General features: G+C 36.1%; 1 pseudogene across 1 annotated transcript in view; it reads right to left on the reverse strand.

Annotated features, from left to right (window-relative positions):
* The window catches only part of LOC110346758 (heterogeneous nuclear ribonucleoprotein H2-like), a 55,596-nt pseudogene that overhangs the window by 26,584 nt on the left and 8,564 nt on the right, over positions 1-20,448 (reverse strand). The window contains exon 4 of the transcript XR_015450831.1: positions 1-3,344. This exon is cut by the window's left edge and continues 26,584 nt beyond it. The product of XR_015450831.1 is annotated as a heterogeneous nuclear ribonucleoprotein H2-like (transcript). The remainder of the gene's footprint in view (positions 3,345-20,448) is intronic.

The raw sequence follows: 20,448 nt of genomic DNA on the forward strand, positions 1-20,448 counted from the left end.
GCATTCTGGAGAACATATAACACTGGGTTCTGTGCAGTCACAAACTAGAGAATAATGATGTTTTCTTTGAAATATTCATCAACTAAGAAAAAGAAAATAGATTTTTCCATCCAGTTATCTTCAGAATTAAAAAAAGTAAGAGAAACAAAACAAATGGGTCTTTTTAAATAGACAAATATGATTTTCTTTAAGGAACAAATAGGTTTATTTTAGTAAATTTTAAATAACTCCAGAAAAAATAAATAGACTTTGTTTCCATTTTTTCATTTTCTCCTATTAATTCCATTTCCTTCTTAAAGTCTTTGTAAATAAGAAGGGCTGGAGGGTTTCAAGGGAGGGCAGGGGAAGGGGGAAAAAATAAGAACCAAGAGAGATTATGTAAAGGTGCAAATTCCCAATGATGAATGCCATTATATTGTATACCTAAAATGCACCAATAAAATTAATTTTTAAAATAAATAAATAAATTACCATATAAAAGCAAAAAAAAGTACAAAAAAATAAATAAACATAGAGCTGCTTTGATTAAAAAAAAAAAAAAAAAAAAAGGAAAAAGAATTGTCCATGGAGAATTGGGTCTCAGAATTTTTTTTCTTCCTTTCACTTCTCCATCAAAAGAACGGAGTGAAGAAGAATGTTAAGTGGGCCTTTCTTTTCCATCACCCTATAATTCAATAATACTTTTTCCAATTTAAAAGGGGGCAACTATGATCCAAAATAATCTGTTTCAGCTTCAGAGAGGATGATTAAAAGCAGTAAATATGTAGTGTATGTCCAACTGAGTCACATATAGGAATTATTTTTTTCTATATTGAAAACATATATGAATCTAAATAATTTGAATGGCTTTCCTCTAGGTAGAAAATCTATTTTCAAGAAAGGGAATGTGTAAAAAACAAATCACAGGCGGGTCTACCAGGTTCCTTTTATGGCAATGAAAGCCTGGGAATTCTTATTTTTAGGCAGTGAGGACAATGGGTTTAAATCCAAACCCATTGAGGAATCAAAAATTGCCCTGTGAAAGCAGTCAGTATAAAAAGATTTTCAGTGAGTGCTTTTAGCTCTGGAGGCATCACAGTGCAGTTCACAAAGCCTGGTTCCCTGTCTTTGAGGCCTGGCACACATATATGGGAAAGCTCTGACCGTTTTGTGAACAGTCGGCTTGACTCCCTCACCTTTGTGTGGTGAAGACCACCTTGCCCTACAGCTCACTTCCCATAGGGCAGAATATTAGTTTAGCATGAGACGATTTATCACCCAGTTATTCTAGGCATGCCAGAGTAGCTACAAGGAGTAAACATTCTAACACACTGTCACTCAGGAAAGCAAAGACATGCTAGAGAGGACAAGACCATTATAAGTTTAAATCCTTAATACCTTGGTGAGGTAAAGATTTAATATCAGCTCCTTGCCGGCAGAAGTTAGACATGGACAGAAAGAGCCCCAAGTAAGCAGTGAAAAATCACACACACACACACACACACACACACACACACACACACTTTGCCTGTTACAAAATACAGTTCTAAAAATTGCAGAAAAGCTGCAAAGAAGTTTTCAGCAAAGACTGTTAAAAATCCAAAATATCACTATAAAAGGGCTATTAACATGATAAAGAGAAAGATACTGGGAAATTGGGTAATTGTTGATTCACACAAAACAAAAGTGTCTTAGAAAAACATCATCATGAAGAGAAACTATATCTTAAGCAAAACCATCTCATGCCTGAATACTAGGTACTTTTTATGTGAAATTTTTTCTTTTACTTTTGTCTCAGCAGCTGACTGCAATTTTGATGATTTAAATAAAAGCTGGATTTTTTTTTTTGCAGGTGAAACCTATATATTTGAATTTTACATTTCTGAACCCTCTTTACTCACATAAGGTTCTGGTGGATATGGAAGTAAATACTAGACACACATACACACACAAAAGCACACATACATTAAATACTTGAAGTATACTCATTCAGATCTTGGGAATAAGAACACACTTTCTGATGGTATAAAGTATAATCCTTAGGGAGAATTTATCACTTCTGGTTTATAAATATGATATAGTCTTATTGTATCTCAAAGGAAGTTAAACCTGACTTTACCTGCACTAGATCTTAAATTTGCTGAATTCACCAAAGGCTAGCCTGAGTCTAGCAGAGTGCCAGATATGTATAGACACTGAGCACATTTTCATTAAAAAATTAATTTAGTAAGACCAATCAGCTAGCCCATTAAGGTAAAACTGAGGTGTTTTACCTTAATTGTTTGTATAAACTAATTTCTAATGCAATATTGCTAGTTACAAGCTAATAAAGATCTACTATGATTTCACAAATGTATTCAGATTTCATGTACTTCTCTTCTCTGGCAGCAACCAAGTCTCTGTCAATAATTGCTTAGTGATATTTCAAGTCCTCATATTTTAAGCTAACAAATAAAACCAGGTAGGTAGGAAGCAAATTTATGAGGAATTATGTGATAAATACTTAAAGGATTGCCTAAACTATTTTTCCTTCCATTTACTATTGGTGTGATCTGAAATTGCTACCATCAATCTACTGATCAGACTGAAAACATTTGAAGGCTTTAGTAAAAGGCAAACATGTTAAGAGCTGTAATCCCAGTGTTCTTAGGCCTTAACACATGTGAAAGGAATAATTTAAGCATTCCTGGTTTGTACATCTACTCGTGCTGACGGGTCCTCGGGCCTTCACCCATCCCCACTTCACTCCCCAAACCCCCTAAACTCCTTTCCAATGTTGCTTGGCCTTCAGAGAGCGTCTCAGACCTGCCCCTAAATAGCCTCATTCCACCACTTCTGTGATTGACCATGGGCAGGTCCAGCCATCATTCTGTAAATAACCCTAATCTGTACTAAATCCACCAGGGAACCAAATCCATGCAAAGGGCTGTGTCAGAGCAAAGTACATGTACTTCCATTCTTCTTTGGAGCGATTGATACTCAAGCAGTATTTCTTAAGTCCCAGAACAGAGTATTCTCCCTACTCCCAACATCGCTTAAAATTCTAGTTAGCATGGCCTCACTGTCCACGAAGATCAGATGTGTCTTAGTAGGGCTGGGAGACACATGCCGACCCAATGCACCCAAAGGCTAAGGACTTCTGCTGAGAGCTTGTCCACTCTGGCTCCTTCTTCTCCTAGAAAATTTCTCAGTGTTTATGCCAATGTGCTTCTATAAATCAAGCACGAGATAAAATTTTGCCAAGTATGCCTGAATTAAATCTTAGTTGAGATCACAACTACGTATAAAAAGATGAAAAGTTAAGCATTAACACAACAGCATCCGTGAACATCTTCATGAGAACTGCATTCAGACATCAGTTGACCCTGCAACAGAAAGTAGATCTCTGAATGACAGAACATACAGGATGCAATGAAAGGGGTAAAAGGGAAGAGATACATAAAGACTAAAATGTTGGAAAGCCGGAAGTCCGACCCAGGAGCAAAGTCACTTTGAGGTGAACGATTATAGGCAGCCTCAGAATATGCGGTACACTTAACTGATACACAGGCAAAGTAGCTTTTCATACTAGTGTTTCCAGAGCAGCCTGAGGCTTATTAAAGAGGTGCTGAGCCAATGAAAAGACTGAGCAGAGCTCTCCTTTTTTTCATCTCTTCTCCACATCAAGTATTCCAACTAGCAGGAAAAATAAATAAAAGTGACTTAGTGCTCACTTCAACAACACGTATACTAGAATTAGAATGATATAAAGATTAGTATGGTCCTGCATTGGAATAAAACAGATTCATAAAGTATTTTTTACTCTCTATATGTACCCCCAAAATTGTGTGATATACCTTAAATATACACAATCAACCTACTTTTTAAAAAGCAGTTTTTCACATCCCGCTCCCAAAGATTCCTCCAGTGATTCTTGTGAGACAAAACTCCCCAGTATAATGACCAGAAAATTTTCAAAATCAGCAAGCCACCCTTTTTCCCTGCCTCCATTCTCTGTCTGAAAATAGACTTCTTATTATAAAGCATGGTAGCCATTTGTTCCCCTCACCTACCACAGGGGAAGAGATAGCAGCAGTTTCTTCAAATGGCCCCCCAAATGGTAATTCAAGGTTGTCAGCGTTTCAATTTTAAGTCAAAAGCCATTTCAACAATCTCATTCATAAATTTAACACGTTGCTACATCATTTAAAACAAGATTTTATAGTTGTTAGTATCTAGTTTTCTAAAACAGTCTAGTAAGTTATATTCACACAATCCCTTAGGATTGATACTGATGAGGAAAAAAAGGAAATGGCAATATCAAAGTAAAGGAAATGTCATTGAATGTAGGAGAAAACATTAACGTGGAAAAGCGAACAGAATGAAGTCCTTCTACACACACTTGCTTAGTACTTGCACGTCCACTCTGTGCTGTATCCAGAATATTTGTGTTGAAACAGATGCCTCCTACCCGTAGAGAGCTCACATTCGTGAACTGAGGATAACATGTTAAATAAAAATGCTACTTCTCCCAGGCACGGTGGCGCATGCTTGTAATCTCAGCACTTGGGAAGCTGAGGCTAGCGGGTGGCCAAAAGTTGGAGGCCAGCCCGAGCCACATAGTGAGTTCAAAGCCGAGCTAAGCTATAGCAAGGCCTTGTCTCAACCCCCCAAAATGTTATTTCTTTCTACGTAATCTATGTGTTTTGTAAAGTAATATAAAATACAGCTAAAAATACAGGACAAAATCAGCTCCACTGATAGTTCTGGCACTGTCATTAACATTTCGGTGTATTTTATTCTAGGCTCTACTGTATGTGTACATGTGGTATGAATGTTTTTATATTTATACATAAATTATATAGTTATTCCAACTATTTCACATTAGCAATATATTATTACTATCTCTCCTCATTAATAAATATATCTAATTATTTTATACATATCTTATTATATGGAAAATGTATCTTATTGTTAAATATCTAGATAATATTCAACGTATTTGAATTATAAACAATATTTCAATGTAGGTCTTACATATATATATATATATATATATATAGTTTTGCAGTTGTACCAATAATTTAAATATATTTCTAAAAATGAAATAGATTAAAACTCTTGTTACACATCACAAAATCACTCTCCCCAGAAGGCTTATACCAGTTCATAACATCATCAGCTGTATATGTGAGTAAACTGATTCTCTTCCACCCTTACCAAAGCTAAGCTTTATGACTCATTGAAATCTTAAGCAATTATCATGATAATAAATGATATTTCAAATTTATTTCTATTTCTTTGAATACCTAAATGATGAAAATTCTTCATATGTTTATTGGGTATCTATATTTCTTTTTAAGAATGCTTTAAATGTGCATGCATGTAAAGATATTTAGGTCTTAAGCAAGGTCAATTAAGAAACTTTAGTTTGGTTAGTATACAACAAACAATGTCAAAGGACAAAAAGGCAACTATTTAAAAAATAAAACAAAAATAATAAAATAATACAAGGTTTAAACATTTTAATAATAATAGGAGTTTAGAGAAAATAAAAGGAAAGTGGAGAGAAGACAGTCATCAAAGAAAGGATCCAATACCTTTTCTAGAGTTGAAATTCCTGAGTTTTGAAGTTGAAGGGGCTGAGGGAGTACAAAGTATAATGAAAGAAATTAGGTCTACACCAAATGCTACCAGTATGAAATTTTAGAACACATGGGAGGGAAGGACCAGACAATTCAGTAAGAGTCCGGAGGAGAGGAAAAAAAAATAACTTCATACAAAGTTTCAAGAATCACAATGGCAGGGATCTTTGTAATTTCAACACTGAAATCAGAGAACAATGGAAGTATACCTGTAAAATTTTTAGGAAATACTGTTTTCAACCTAGAATCCTATATGCAATAAAAATCATAAGTATATGTGAAGGTAAAATAAGAGCATTTTCAGAGGTACATAAATTCCAAAATTTTTACTTCTTCTGTAAACCTTCCCAAAAAGCTACTAGAGAGTGTGTTCCTTCAACACTGTAAAATAAACTGAAAAGAAGAAAGATGTAGAATTCAAAATATAAGGAATATGACATAGGACATAGGAGGCTTTTGAAGGAAGATCCCAGGACTGTGTGCTAGGAGTAGAGAAGAACTGATCCAAGACAGGAACAGGTCAAAGTATCAAGAGAGATTTTTTTCAAAAAGAAGCAGCTGATAAAATACCTAATGTGCTCAAAACTTCCAAGATTTCTACAACTGAGGGAGAGTTTGGTCTAAAGTAGTGATACAGTCATAGAAAACAAAGAGCAAAAATAAAACTAGACATTTAATAACTTCAATGAGAATAAAATATTGCTCGAGGAAAAAAACTTATTGGTACAATACCTAGATCAACCATGAGTGATTACACTCATAAAATATTTACCATGATTACTGTACTAATCAAATTGCCATATAGCCTAGCCATCTTGAGAGGTGGCTGAGACTAAAAGAAGATTAAGTTGACTGAGGAAAGAAATTAAAAAGAGTTAAATCTTCCATAGAGGAAAGTCAAATCATAATACTAAAATTATTTTCTATTTAAATATCTCTCCTCATTGATTTTGTAAATGCTCACACTGCCTTTATATTTCTAAATCCTAGAGAAAAATGTTGAGAGTGTAATAAGTTTTAAATAAAACATGTTATGGTAAATCAGTTACCATATTTATTTCATGATGGATGACAGTCAAAAAATAAAAATGTTTGACCTTAATTTTATGTAAAATTTTCCTCAGTAGTTTCAGAGTGAAAAAATATTTCGAAAATATATATTAAAAATCTGAACTACTTTTTGCAATTCAGTTTATGACATTCTCTTAACAGAGAATATATTATATATATATTAGATATATAAAAACAACCTTTAAAAATAAAGAAAACAAGTAATTGTATAAGATATGTGGAATTGTTCCATAAATCCAGAATTAATCGTGTAGTTCATCTCTATTACATAGCTGTTGTTCCAAATTACAACATCCAATTACATTTTCTGGCGGTCAGTGAAGTAAAGAAAAAAAGCTATCGAAAATCTCACTGTTCTTTCTACTTATGAGTTTTTTTTATTAAACACACTAGAATGTCTTCACCTTTACCTATGTGCAAGCCTACAATCCCAACATTTAATCACCAGGATCAGCTCATGATAAGGCTGTAGAAGCACAAACTATACGATGGAATCCAGAGTGCAATAGCCAGCTGAGTCATTTCTGTTTCTCCATCCTCAAATCCTTTGAAAATCCTTGACTGTTATCTCTCAGTTCCCAACAGCTTTCTAATTTTTCCCCAGCAATTTAAAAGTCTCCAGAAATTTGATAGAAAGAGCAGACAAGCTGCAAAACTAATCAAAGTAAGATTGATTACCATCTTGACATTCTGTAAAAGGAACAATAGCATTTTAAGGAGCTAAAAGACATTCCTTATTCATTCATTTTTAAAATAAACCTATAATTGAATCATTTGTCTTTAACTATTTCTTTGATTTAGAGAAGAAAAGTCATTATAGTTAGTATTTAAAGATTATGTCAGAGAAATTTATTAAGAATCATGGTTAAGATTTGTAATTAGCCAATATAAGAGAAGTTTCCTACTAATTTTGAGGTATTTTTTGCAAAAAAATTTTGTAAAAATTATTTAACTTTCAGATATACTGTAGATTAAAATATTTTAAAGATAGTTTAAACTACCACAGAAGAGAAAAATTGGAAAACCATAGCATACTCTGAGAAAGCAATTAATTTACAATCATTGCCTAGAAAATATCTTTAAGTACAATGATAAATGTAATTTTATTTGAAAATTTCAGTCATCTTAAAGAATAATAAAAATATCAAAATCATAATTCTTTGTAAATATTCATTTGTGTGTACATTTATATCATTTCTGAGTGGTATTACTATGGTCATAAAAATGCTGTACTCTAAGATTTAGATTCTGCAATGAATCTCAAGGGATTTGTGTCAAAGCTAAAGTAACATATCGAAGCAAAATTCTAGCAGAAGCTGTTTTTAAACAAAAATGAGCTGAAAGATAAAAATGTGTTTATCTATTAAGGATTTAAAACTATAGTCTTCTAATTTGAAGTCAGAAGATTAAAATTGCCTTTTATTTACTTACATCACTACACAATCCATTAAGGCAGTTGTCATACAAATTCTACTCTGGCCCCTCCTGCCAATTGTCTGCCTAAGAGAAATATAATGACTTCTCTGAATTGCAAGTACTGCATCTAAAATAGCAAGAGCAATACTTTGTAAAATTCCAAGACTTCGCAGAGCCTCTACAACAAAATATCACTGCATTTCTTTATATTATCCCATCACAGATGAGGCACAGTTCAAATAGTTTTCTAATTCAGCAGGTCTTTATGATCCTCTTATTTACCCTTACCCTGGAATTAGCAGAATAACCATATATCATTGCTCTTATTAATGTATTGGCTATTGGCTTCTAACATAAACTCTGAGGTGCCCACTTGGTCTTTAGAAGCAAGGTATAAGGAAATAAGAATTACCCACCAGCACCAACAATATCTCCATGCATACTTCTGCTTCAAGCCAAACTAGAGTATAAAAGGATAAATTTAGTACTATCACCCACCCCATATTATAAACAACTAGAAAATAAAACAAAGGAAGTCCTTTGGGCAGAGCTAAGATGACACCAAATGGAAAGTTAAACTTTCCCGAACAACTAAAGAATACCAGACATGGGAAATATATAGGGAAATGTAACAGAAACCATTCTAATTTCTCAAAATGTCTTCAAAGAATAAGGTGAGCATCTAAAGCAAAAACTACAACAATGCAATATGAGATTTAGAGCATATGTGAAAGTAAAATTCATGACAACAATAGTACAGCACAAAAGATAAAGTGACAAAAGGTTAATGCTGTAAAGTTGTTATGCTACATATGAAGAGGTATAATATTTTTTAAAGCATACTGTGGTAAGTTAAAGTTGTATGTCAACCCAAAAGAAGTCAAATTTTTTTTTAAAAAAAAAAGGACGAATAAAGCAACAAAATAAATAAAACACAATTATAAAAGTAATCCCATTAATGCCAAGAAAAGGAAGGGAAAGAGGAAAAAGTCACAAACAACAGGTGAAGTAAATAGAAAACAAACAGCAAGTTGGTAGATCTACTGTAACAGTCTAAAGATTCTAAGTAAAAGGTAGATAGATATTGTCACAATATATTGGGCCAAATATATTGTGCCAATATCTGCCTTTTACTAAGAATCTTTAGACTGTTTATAGTAAAAGGATAGAAAAGTTTGTGTATAAGCTGTTGTTGGACCTAATATTTTGTAAATACCATTTAGGTCAAGTTAGTTGACCTGCCTTTTACTGAGAATCTTTAGACTGTTAAAAGGTAAAAGGAGAGAAAAAGACACACCATGCTAATATTTATCAAAAAATAATTTGAGTGACATTACTCCTAACAACACATATCAGAACAAAGAATATTATAAGAAATAAAGAGGGACATTTCACTGAGAAAAGAGGTTGATTCATCAAGAAAACATAATTCTAAGTATGTATGTACCTCCTATAGACTGAACTGCGTCCCTCCAAATTCATATGTTGAACTCCTGTCCCCCATAAGGGTGGCTCTCTTGAATCCTCATCTACTAGAACTAGAATCTTTACAGGAAGAAAGGAGGAGGAGGAGGAGGAGGAGGAGGAGGAGGAGGAGGAGGAGGAGGAGGAGGAGGAGGAGAAGGAGAGGGAGAGGGGGGAGAAGGAGAAGGAGAAGGAGAAGGAGAAGGAGAAGAGGAGGAGGAAGAGGTGGAAGAAGAGGAAGAAGAAGGAGAAGAAAAAGAGGAGGAGGAGGAGGACGACGACGACAACCACGACTGCACTTCAGGTGTAGCCCAAAGGTAATCCGGTGGCCTAGCATGTCCAAAGCTTTTGGTTCAAGGTCTAGGGTTATCTTAAAAAGATGAAAAGGGAAGAAACACCTGTCTCTCCTTACCATGCAAGGGCATAGTGAGGAGGATGCCATCTACAAGCTAGGAAAACAGCCATCACCAGAAACTGTACGTCCAGCTTTTAAAACCATAAGAAAAAATGTTCATGCTGCATAAGTCACTAGTCTATAATATTTTGTTATGGTAGCTTGAGCAAGTATTCCAGAAGTAGTAGAAGTCATACTAAAAGAACTAAAATATAAGATGTAATACTGACAAAAGTGAAAAGAGAATAGAAAAATCTTTCGATGTACCACAGTTCCCCTTACCCGTGGTTTCACTGTCTGCAGTTTCAATTCTCTTCCATCAGCCATAGTCTAAACATATTAAATTTAAAATTCTAGAAATAAACAGCTCATAGGTTTTAAACTGTGTGCCATTATGAGTGGCGTCATAAACTCTCACGCCACCCTCCTCCGTCCTGCCTGACACACAAATCCTCTTGTCCAGTACATCTATGCTGCACATGCTCCCCACCCACTACTCACTTAATGGCCACCTTGGTTACTGGATGGATTGTCAGGTGTCACCGTGCTCATACTAAGGTAATTTTTATTTCACTTCATCGTGGCTCCAAGCATAAGAATAGCAGTGCTAGCAATTTGGATAGGCCAAAGAAAAGCCATAAAGTGCTTCCTTTAGGTGAAAAGATGAAAGTTTTTCATAGTTAGATATGACAGAAAAAAATATAGTATCTATAAGGTGCCATACCATCTGCAATTTTAGGCATTTACTGGGCATCTTTGTGTATAACCCCTGGGGATGGGAGCGGGGGGCGGGGGTCCAGTGCTTGAAGAGTGACACTTCTCTTTCAATAATAAGGTATGAAGAGGGCCGGAGATTTAGCTCAGTGGTTCCGCCACCTGCCACACAAGTGCAAGGTCCTGAGTTTGATCCCTGGTACCAAAATAATAATAATAATAAGAAGGAATAAAGAGTCAAAAGTCCTGAAAGATATAGAAAATGTGAACATTATTATCAACTAATTTGACCTAAATGACATTTATAAAACATTAGGTCCAATAACAGCATATACACAAACTTTTCAAGAACATATTGAGCATTCACCATATTCACTACCCTAAAATGTCAATAAATTTAGAAGTAAGATTATACAAAGTTTGTTCTATGTCTAGAAAAATTTAAACTAGAAATCAACAGACAGATAATCTAGAAAATATCAAAATATTTGAAAACTAAACAACACACTTTTTTAAAAATGAATTTTATTGGTACATTTTAGGTATACAATATAATGACGTTCATCATTGGAGATTTGCACCTTTGCATAATCTCTCTCGGTTCTTATTTTTTTTTCCATTCCCCTGCCCTCCCTTCAAACCCTCCATCCTTCCCTACTGACAAAGACTTTGTTTCCATTTTTTTCTTTTTCTCATATTAATTTCATTCCCTTCTTTCCTTTCCCCTACCCCTCCCACTTCCCCTTCCCCTTTGTCCCTTTTCTTCCTATTTCACATTATCTATTATACCTTTTAGTCCTTATTTACACTTTCAGTTTCTCACACTAGAGAAACTATTTGGTATTTACATGTGTGTCCTATTTATTTCCCTTAAGAGTATCGCCTCAATGTGCATCCATTTAGCTATAAATGTCTCTAATTTCTCATTTTTTATGGCTGAGTAGTACTCCATTTTATTTAAAAAAAAAAAAAAAAAAACCCACATTTTCTTTATCCAGTCTCCAGTTGATGGGCAATTGAGTTGCTTCCAAGTTTTAGCTATTACAAATTGTTCTGCTATGAACATGGGTGCACATATATCACTGTGGTATGATTCTTTTAATTCTTTGGGGAAGACACCCAGCAGGGGAATAGCTGGGTCAAATGGGACTTCCAGTCCTAGTTCTTTGAGGTATCTCCATACTGATTTCCACAGTGCTTGCACCAGTCTACACTCCCACCAGCAGTGGAGCAGGGTTCCTCTTTCCCCACAGCCCTGCCAGCATTTGTTATTGGTTGATTTCTTGATAGCAGCCATTCTTTCTGGGGTGAGATGGAATCTCAGCGTTAAATGACACACTTCTAAGTAACTCATGAATAAAGAAAATGACAAGAAAAAGTAGAAAATGTTTGAACCAAATAAAAATGAAAACATCACACCTCAAAATGTATGGGATGCAGATAAAGGAAAATTTAAATGAGAAATTATAGCAAATGATGGCATTTTAAAAAATATAAGTCTCAAAAAAATTTTAATGTTCTGCCTTAAGAAAATACAAAATGAGTAGAAATTTAAACCCAAAGCAAATAGAGAGAAAAAGAGCAGACATGAATGGTATTTGAAGCAGAAAAAATAGTAGAAAATCAATGAAACAAAAAACTAATACAAGAAAAATAAAGTTGGTGAATCTAGTTGGACTGATTGGGGAAAAAGAGAAGACACAAATTACCTATGTTGGGAATGAAAAAGGAATATCATTACAGGCACTACAGACATGAAAAAGAAGATCCCTGGCACTGAAGAGTTTAGAATATAGTTAGTAGGACAGGTTCTACTCACAGGAAACAATGGACAATGTTTCGTCAAATGAATGTTAATTCTAATAAATACCAATTTGATCATTATATGCCAAGAAAACTTCTAAGTATGGTCATTTAATCATCATAAATTTAATTAGGTAAGCACTATTATTAACTTCATTCTACAAATATGATCCACAAATATGATCCTAAGGCATTTATGTAATGTAAATATGATAAAATGCTTTAACAACTCAGAATCAGGAGAAGTCAGGATAAAAGGAAAAGAGCATTATTATCAGTTGAGGGAAATTGTTATGGAAAAGATAAGTCTAGCCGGGGATTTAGCTGAGTGGTTCCGGTGCCTGCCTTGCAAGCACAATGTCCCAAGTTTGATCCCTGGTACCAAAAATAATAAATAAATAATGGAAAAGATAAGTCTTGATCCATTTCTTACAAAGCCTATGCTGGTAACTGCCAGGTTCCTTAGACTAGTCACAATCTAATATTATCAAACATATGACTCCAGCAGGGTAGTTTAAATCAATTTCCCAGCTGCCTTCACAGATATTTATTGAAGTATAGTAGGTACTATACTCAAGGCTCTGTGATCAGAAAGATTTACAAAAGATGGCTACCTTGAGAATGCAAATGGAATATACACCAAATTGTTTGATTTCACTGGAGTATAGTTCTTGCCCTCAATAGAGTCAAGCTAGTCAATTGTATATGTATGGGTTCACATGTAAGTCAACTAGGACTAAGTTACAATAATGAGCTAAAGAGAGCAATACTACATTTGGCCCTCCTTGTTTATGGGTGTGCCATCTGTAAATTCAATTGTAGATGAAAATATTCCCCCCAAAATGATGTCTGTATGTAATGTGTACATTTTTTCTTGTCGTTATTCCCCGTGATATATAGTGTAACAACTATTTACATTGCATTATACTATGTCACATTGTATTATGTATGGTAGTAATCTAGAGGTGATTTAAAGTATACAGGAGGGTGTATACATGAAGATTTTATGCCATTTTATATAAGGGACTTGATCATCTGCAGAATTTTTATAACCACAGGGGTCCTGAAACCAGTCCTCTGAGAATACTAAGGGACACCTGTGTATGAGTTGCAGACAGTAGTAGATTCCTGGGAGTTATCTGGAGACAGCTTCATAGAGGAGATGAGTTGGAGCTGAGTATTGAAGCAGTCACATTTATATAAGTAAAGGAGAGAGGAAGGGTGTACCAGCTGGTGATAACAAAGTGAGAAAGGCTCAAGTGGGAATAAGCATACTCAATTTGGCTATGGGTAGGTAATTTTGGAAGATAATTGAAGATAAAGCAAAGCATGTAAAGGGGGCAAAAGGAATACAAATTCCAGCATGAAAGTTCACTTGCATCCAGGATTACTGTTAAGAATATAGGCTTGGTAAATGTCACCTGCAAATTCTAACTAAATCATTCTGCTTCACTTATGTGGGAGAGAGGGCAGTGCAAAGAATGCCCAAAACAATAGAAGAAACAAGTTTTGACATGCATGTGATTTCCTTTGAAATCAGAAATATCTATAAAAATTAAAATTTAAAAAACCCTTACCTGGAGAAAAATCTTACTCATTTTTTAAAGCCAATAGTTCCTTTAAGCAATTAATAAGCATTTTACTGCTCCCACCAAACATCATCAAATCATATGGAAAGTAGGAACTTCATATCAAAGAGCAACATAATCAGGGATACTCCTGTGGGCTGGTGACATGCCTGCTCTGCTCAAATGACAAGTCACTGGGCCTGCTGTGTGTCCAGGGGATATTCCCATTGCAATTTGTCAGCAGATTAGCAAATGTTCTTAGTGACAGGAATACACAGGCCAGGGATATCCTTACCCTCATGCCTGGCTCAGATGATCACAGTGCAATGTCCCTCTGCTCTTCTGGCTCCTTCTAATGGTCCCAATGCCAATTAAACAACTTCCTCACTGCTGGATCTAAATTTGGACATGCGCATCAAGTTGGGGTGGCTTATAACACTAATTAAATCCTTTGCAGAAGTGTTAAGTAATCAGTCCCAGAATGGATGAAAAGAAAAAGAAGAAAATCCTCAAACATGAGTCTGAAATGATTCCTGTCTCTACTGAAGATTCATAAGAGCACAGCTGAAACAACATTCTACCATAAATTGAAAGATTCTGGTAACAGCAGGAAACAAGCTCATCTCCCAAGTCTTCCCTCACTAATTCAGTACAACTACCACAAGTTCTAAAATCATATATGGACACCTAGTGGTCAGAGTTAGCTAAGCCCACAAGGTCACATTTTACTTCAGTCCTACTCCAAGAACTTACTGTGAGACTGCCATTCAGTACCTCCTTTAACCTAGTATGACCCTGTATGATTTTCCTCCCTTCTTCAAGGCATATCCATGAAGGTTTAATTATGTGCTTATTTTATTCTAGCTAAACTCTCAATGTTAAGTTATTTTTAAGTACTTTGGTATTGCAAAGTGTATCCTACGATGAATCCATTTGCCATACATTAAACTCCCACCATTCCTTTGTCCTACTTTCTTTCATTATTAGGGTGTAGTTTCTTTCCCTGCAAAGTCTATGTATTTTAATAGCATTACTTGCTTCATGAAATATAATTGAAAAGAGAAGACTGTACTAGAAATGCATCAGAACAGTTCATATCATAACACCAATATCTGAGTGACATTAGCATCATTTTGGAGAGTCACCTTTTCCCTCCTGTTCCCACAACCACAAAATTAGACAGGCAGAGAGAAAATATTAATAAGAAGAATCAAGAGAATAACAGAATATAACAAAAGTAAAAATAATCCCAAAGGGTAACAATTTAAGAGGCCTTATTTCTGTCTGATCAATCTTTAAAGATATGTTTGAGTCATTTCTAGAGAAGAATTATGACAATTTTTGAAGATATAAGCTTTCAGATAAAAAATTTTGCTGAAGCTGGGCATGGTAATTCACGCCTGTAATCCCGGCACTCAGGAGACTGAGGCAGGAGGATCGCCATGAGTTGGAGGCCAGCCTGGGCTACATAGTGACTTTGAGGCCAGCCTGAACTACACAGTGAGGTCCTGTCTCAAAAAACAATTGCTGGAACCATTTCAAATCAGACTTTTTCACACTATAGAAGATATAAGGAATCAGAAGACGCTGATGGTGTAGAATGGTGAACATGGGTCAGTGTTTTTATTTGGTCTTGGAGCTAAATTTGCCAGATCATCACACAATATCTGGTATATAGATGTATTAGTTAGCTTTCTCGTCACTTAGGCAAAATACCCAACACTTACAATTTAAAAGAGAAAAAGTTTCATCAGGCTCATGGTTTTGGGAGTCAGTCAGTGGTCAGCTGGCTCCAAGGCAGAAACAGTATGGTGAAAGGGTATGGTGTAGGAAAGCTACTTAACCAACAACAATTAAGAGAGAGGAGTCAGGGACAAAAACATATGCCTTTTGGGTCACATTTTCAGTGACCCATCTATTTTGACCTGGCCTCACCAATGAACTCAGGAGACTTTGGGGAAACATTTTAGATCTAAAACATGACAAGTTATATTTTAAAAGTATTTACTGTTTATCTGAAACTATTTTAAATGAATGTGCTATATTTTATCAGAAATTCCAATTTAAAGGGGGTGAAAAGACCTATTTTGAGAAAACAACTGCCTCTGGAAGAATGTGAGTCATTTGCATGGATGAAAATGGTGATTTGCATGACACAGTTAAGTCCCCAATTTAAGAACGAGTTCCATTCTGGGAGAACATTTGTTAAGTCAGATTTGTTTGTAAGTCTAATAAAGTCTTACACACCTTTGAAACAAATATACAATATAAACTATTTTTGGTTTTATAATTACCTTAAAATGGTGGTAAGTACCGTACAACAATTGGGATATAGGGAATTGCATGGAGTGAACTGACACAAAGAGAGTTACTAACTGGAGGAGGGAGGGTTAGCAGGAGATGGCCAAGCTGAAGGATCATCAGCAACAGGAGATGGGGGCAAGATGAAAATCACCCGCACCTGATGTTGATGACACAGGTCTTTTGATGGGCTCAATTCGGTCTACCTTCTTGAGAAAATGATCCAGTGATAAACAGTGATAGAGTGGTAGCTATTTTTTTTCTCATCATAGGTGATTCTGTAGCACTGGATGGCATTCTGAACAGCCGCTGCAACCTTTGTGTATCATTCTACTTTGGGGTCCTGTATCTCAAAAAATAACACAGTACTTTAGTGATTTGTTCACATCTATGAATGTTTATAAAATGAGGTCTGTTCATATCGGTAAAAATTCACAATTGGAATATTTACAAATTGGGGACTTACTGTACTGGCATAAAAACAGACATGAGGATCAATGGGTCAGAATAGAGGAAGGACACAGAAACAACTGCAAGTACATTCAACTACTTGATCTTTGGTAAAGGGACCAAAAGGGACACACTAGAGGAAAGATGGCCTTTACAGTAAATAGTGTTGGGGAAACTGGCTATTCACATGCAAACCACCTACTCTAGACCCATGTCTCTCACCGTGTACTAAATTGAAATCAAAATGGATCAAAGAGCTAAATGTTAACCACTTAACCTGCTAGAAGACAAAATAGGTAAAACTCTTGAAGTCATAGGCATAGGCAAGGACTTTCTGACCAGAACCCTAATTGCAAAGGAAGTAGTTCCAAGAATCAATAAATAGGGTTGTATCAAATTAAAAGTCTTTTGCACAGCAAAAGAAATAGCCAGCAGAGTGAGAAGACAGCCTACAGAATGGGAAAAAATTTTTCACAGTGATTCTGCAGACAGAAGATTTATATCTAAAGTCCTAATAAACTAAAATTAGTAATTCCATTTGACCCTTTTAAGTATCTTCCCAGAAGAGTTAAAGACATCATATTACAGGGATATATGCATACCAATATTTATTGCAGCACAATTCATAATTGCTAAATCTTAGAAGCAGCCCATATGTCCACTAACAGATGAATGGATAAAGAAAATGTGGTGTTTATATACATGGTATACTGTTCTTCCACAAAGAAAATTAAACTTAAGTCATTTGGAGGAAAATTGATTCACCTTAAAACCATAATAGTAAATGAAATAAGTCAGACACATAAGGTTAAATGTCACATTTTCTCTTATATGGTAAACCCAAAACATAAATAAATAGCAAAATAAATGATAGATAAAAGGAAGTAGGGAGACAGATATTTCTTAAAAGGGAAAAGGATCAAGAGATGGAGGGAGGAGAAGGAAAGGGGCTAAGGAGGGAAAAGGAGGGAAAGAAAGGGAGGGAAAGAAATTAAGATGTGTTATATGCATGCACCAACTCCACACAAGGAATGGAAACATTAGATACTACACACAAGTACTAATAAAATTTTTTAAAAGTTGAAACATGATACTTTGGTGGAGTTCCAAAAATTAAAAAGCAAAGTTCCAATATTGTAAGCATGCAGATACTTCGCATTTATTTAATGATTTATAATTGATAAAGTATTTCATACTTTTTTAGTCACTCTCATTGCTGGAAAAATACCCAGCACTTGCAACTTAAAGGAAAACAGGTTCATTTTTGCTCACAATTTTAGAGGATTCAGTGAACAGTTCGCTGTTTCCAAGGCAAAAAGGACCTGGTAGAGGAAAGCTGTTCAGTCATGGCATCCATATATCAGAGAAAAAAGGGAGAATCTGGGGACAAGAACACACCCTTCCAGGTCATCCCTTCAGTGAGCTTCCCCCTCTGATCAGGTTCTACCCCTGAACATGAGACTTTTGGGGGACATTTTAGGTGTAAATCATAACATTTCACCCCTTGTCTCCAAAATGTTCGTGTCAACCTTATTATGCAAAATGCATTAAGTCCAACTGTAAGCGTTGCCAGAGTCTTAATGTGCCAACATTGCTTGAAAGGTCCAATTCCAAAGTCTCCTCAGAGACTCAAGGCAAATTCTTAGCTATAAGCCCCTATGAGAATTAAAAAGAAAGTTGAACATTTCTAATATACAATGGCAAAGGGAAAACATTCCCATTCTAAAAGGAAGAAATAGGGGAATAGAAAGTAGTAGCACTAAAACAAGACTGAAAACCAGCAGGGCAAATATTAAATCTTGTAGTTACAAGTCCAGCAACAAGGACAGGTTTGGGGGAGATGTGAACTCCACAGGGTGCAGGCAGCCCTGCTCCTATGGCCTTGCTGGTAGCAGCCCACGTGGCTTTTCTCTTGGCTTGATCCATGTGGTTTTCCTCAGTAGACATTCCATGTTTCTGGCATTGGCAACTTCCTGGGGTCTCCACTGCACCTTTCAGCTTCACTCTGGCAGCTTCATTCATTGCCCTCCAATGGTGTGTTAGTTATTTTTCTCTCATTGTTGAGACAAAATATCCAACACCAAAGTTAAATGAGGAAAGCTTTATTTGGCTTACAGTTCATAGAGGTTTCAGTCCGTAATTGGCTGGCTCCAAGGCAGGGTGGCAGAAGAGCAATAGTTCATGGTGGAGGAAGGCACCAAAAGCAACACAAGAGCCCTACCAGCTTCCTGTCCCTTTTATCTTATTCAGACTACTTGGGGCAGGTAGTACTTATGCCTTTAATCCCAGTGCCTTCAGGCCTAGCCCCACCATGAATCAACCACACATTCTATATTCAACCACCTCCGGAAAAGCATGAGGCTTTGGGGGGACATCTAAACACAAGCCATAACAAGTGGGCTCATAGCGGGGAATGTGTCCCCATCACACATTTTTCTGGCTTCCCAGGCCTTCTTCTGAAGGCTGAGTGGATTCTTCATGACCTCATAACTCTTGCATTTTGCATGCTTGAAAAACCAGCACCACCTGGATGATGCCATGGTCAGCTTCCAGCTTGAACATAGACAGGCTCCCTTGGACCATATTTATATCAGTATCTGAGTGTCTGGATGACCGAACACACTTTCTCATACAGCCCTGAATGAGCAGGCATCCCAATAACTCTCTTCTCAAATGAAATATTTATAGTTTTGTACCCCTGAACTTGAGATGGGTATGGTCTTGCTGACTTCTGAGATGCCACCAAGGCACCTTCCTTCTTGTTTCTGTACAAAGTACTTGGGTTTTTTAATAGTGATAAACCTTTCAGCATCCACAAATCCTTTGGACGCAACTACACATGCTTCTTTTCTGACCACCAGCAAAATTTTCCACATATTTTGGCTCTACTCATTGCTCCTGAGTTTCACTGTAGACCTAAAAGCAGTACCCATGCCACAGCCTGAATGTTGGTCACCCTTGAAATTACCTCCAAAAGATTAATTAGTTCATTACCTTTAAATTCAGCCTCACATGAAATCTTAGGATGTAGGCAAAATATAGGAAAAGTCAAACACACATTACCTCCAATCCAGTTTCCAGTAGTCTTCATTCCCAACTGGTCATTGTTTGCCTTTCTATCTACATTCTGGTCTTCTGAGCTCCAACCAGAATTACCATCAAACTTGGCATAAGCATTCTAGGGCTTCTCTAGCTGGCATCTCCAAATTTTTCCTACCCCTCCTAAAATCCAGTTCCAAAGGCTTTTAAACCACATGGCTAGGTATAGTAATAGCAACATCCACACTCCTAGTATCAATTTCCTGTATTAGTCACTTTCCTATCACTGGGACAAAATATCTGACACTCACACTAAAAATAGGAGAGGCTCATAATTGGCTCACGTTTCAGTGAGTTCAGTCCATGGCTGGCCAGCTCCAGAACAGGAATAGCACAGTAGAAGGGTTTAGTAGAGGAAAGCTACTCACATCATGGCAGCCAGGAAGCACAGCAAGAAAGGAGGTGCCAAGGGCAAGAATACACCCTTCCAGGTCATACTCTCAGTGACCTGCCTCTTCCAGTCAGGCCCAACCTCCCAACACATGATACTTATTGGGGACATTTTAGATTTGAGCCATAATAATATTTATTGTACTATCAGTTCTCTCTTGATGTCAACCCTTAT

The sequence above is a fragment of the Heterocephalus glaber genome, unplaced genomic scaffold, assembly GCF_053883595.1.
Source record: "Heterocephalus glaber isolate CG9 unplaced genomic scaffold, H.glaber_assembly_v1.0 deba00001097, whole genome shotgun sequence".
Classification (NCBI taxonomy): Eukaryota; Metazoa; Chordata; class Mammalia; order Rodentia; family Bathyergidae; genus Heterocephalus; species Heterocephalus glaber.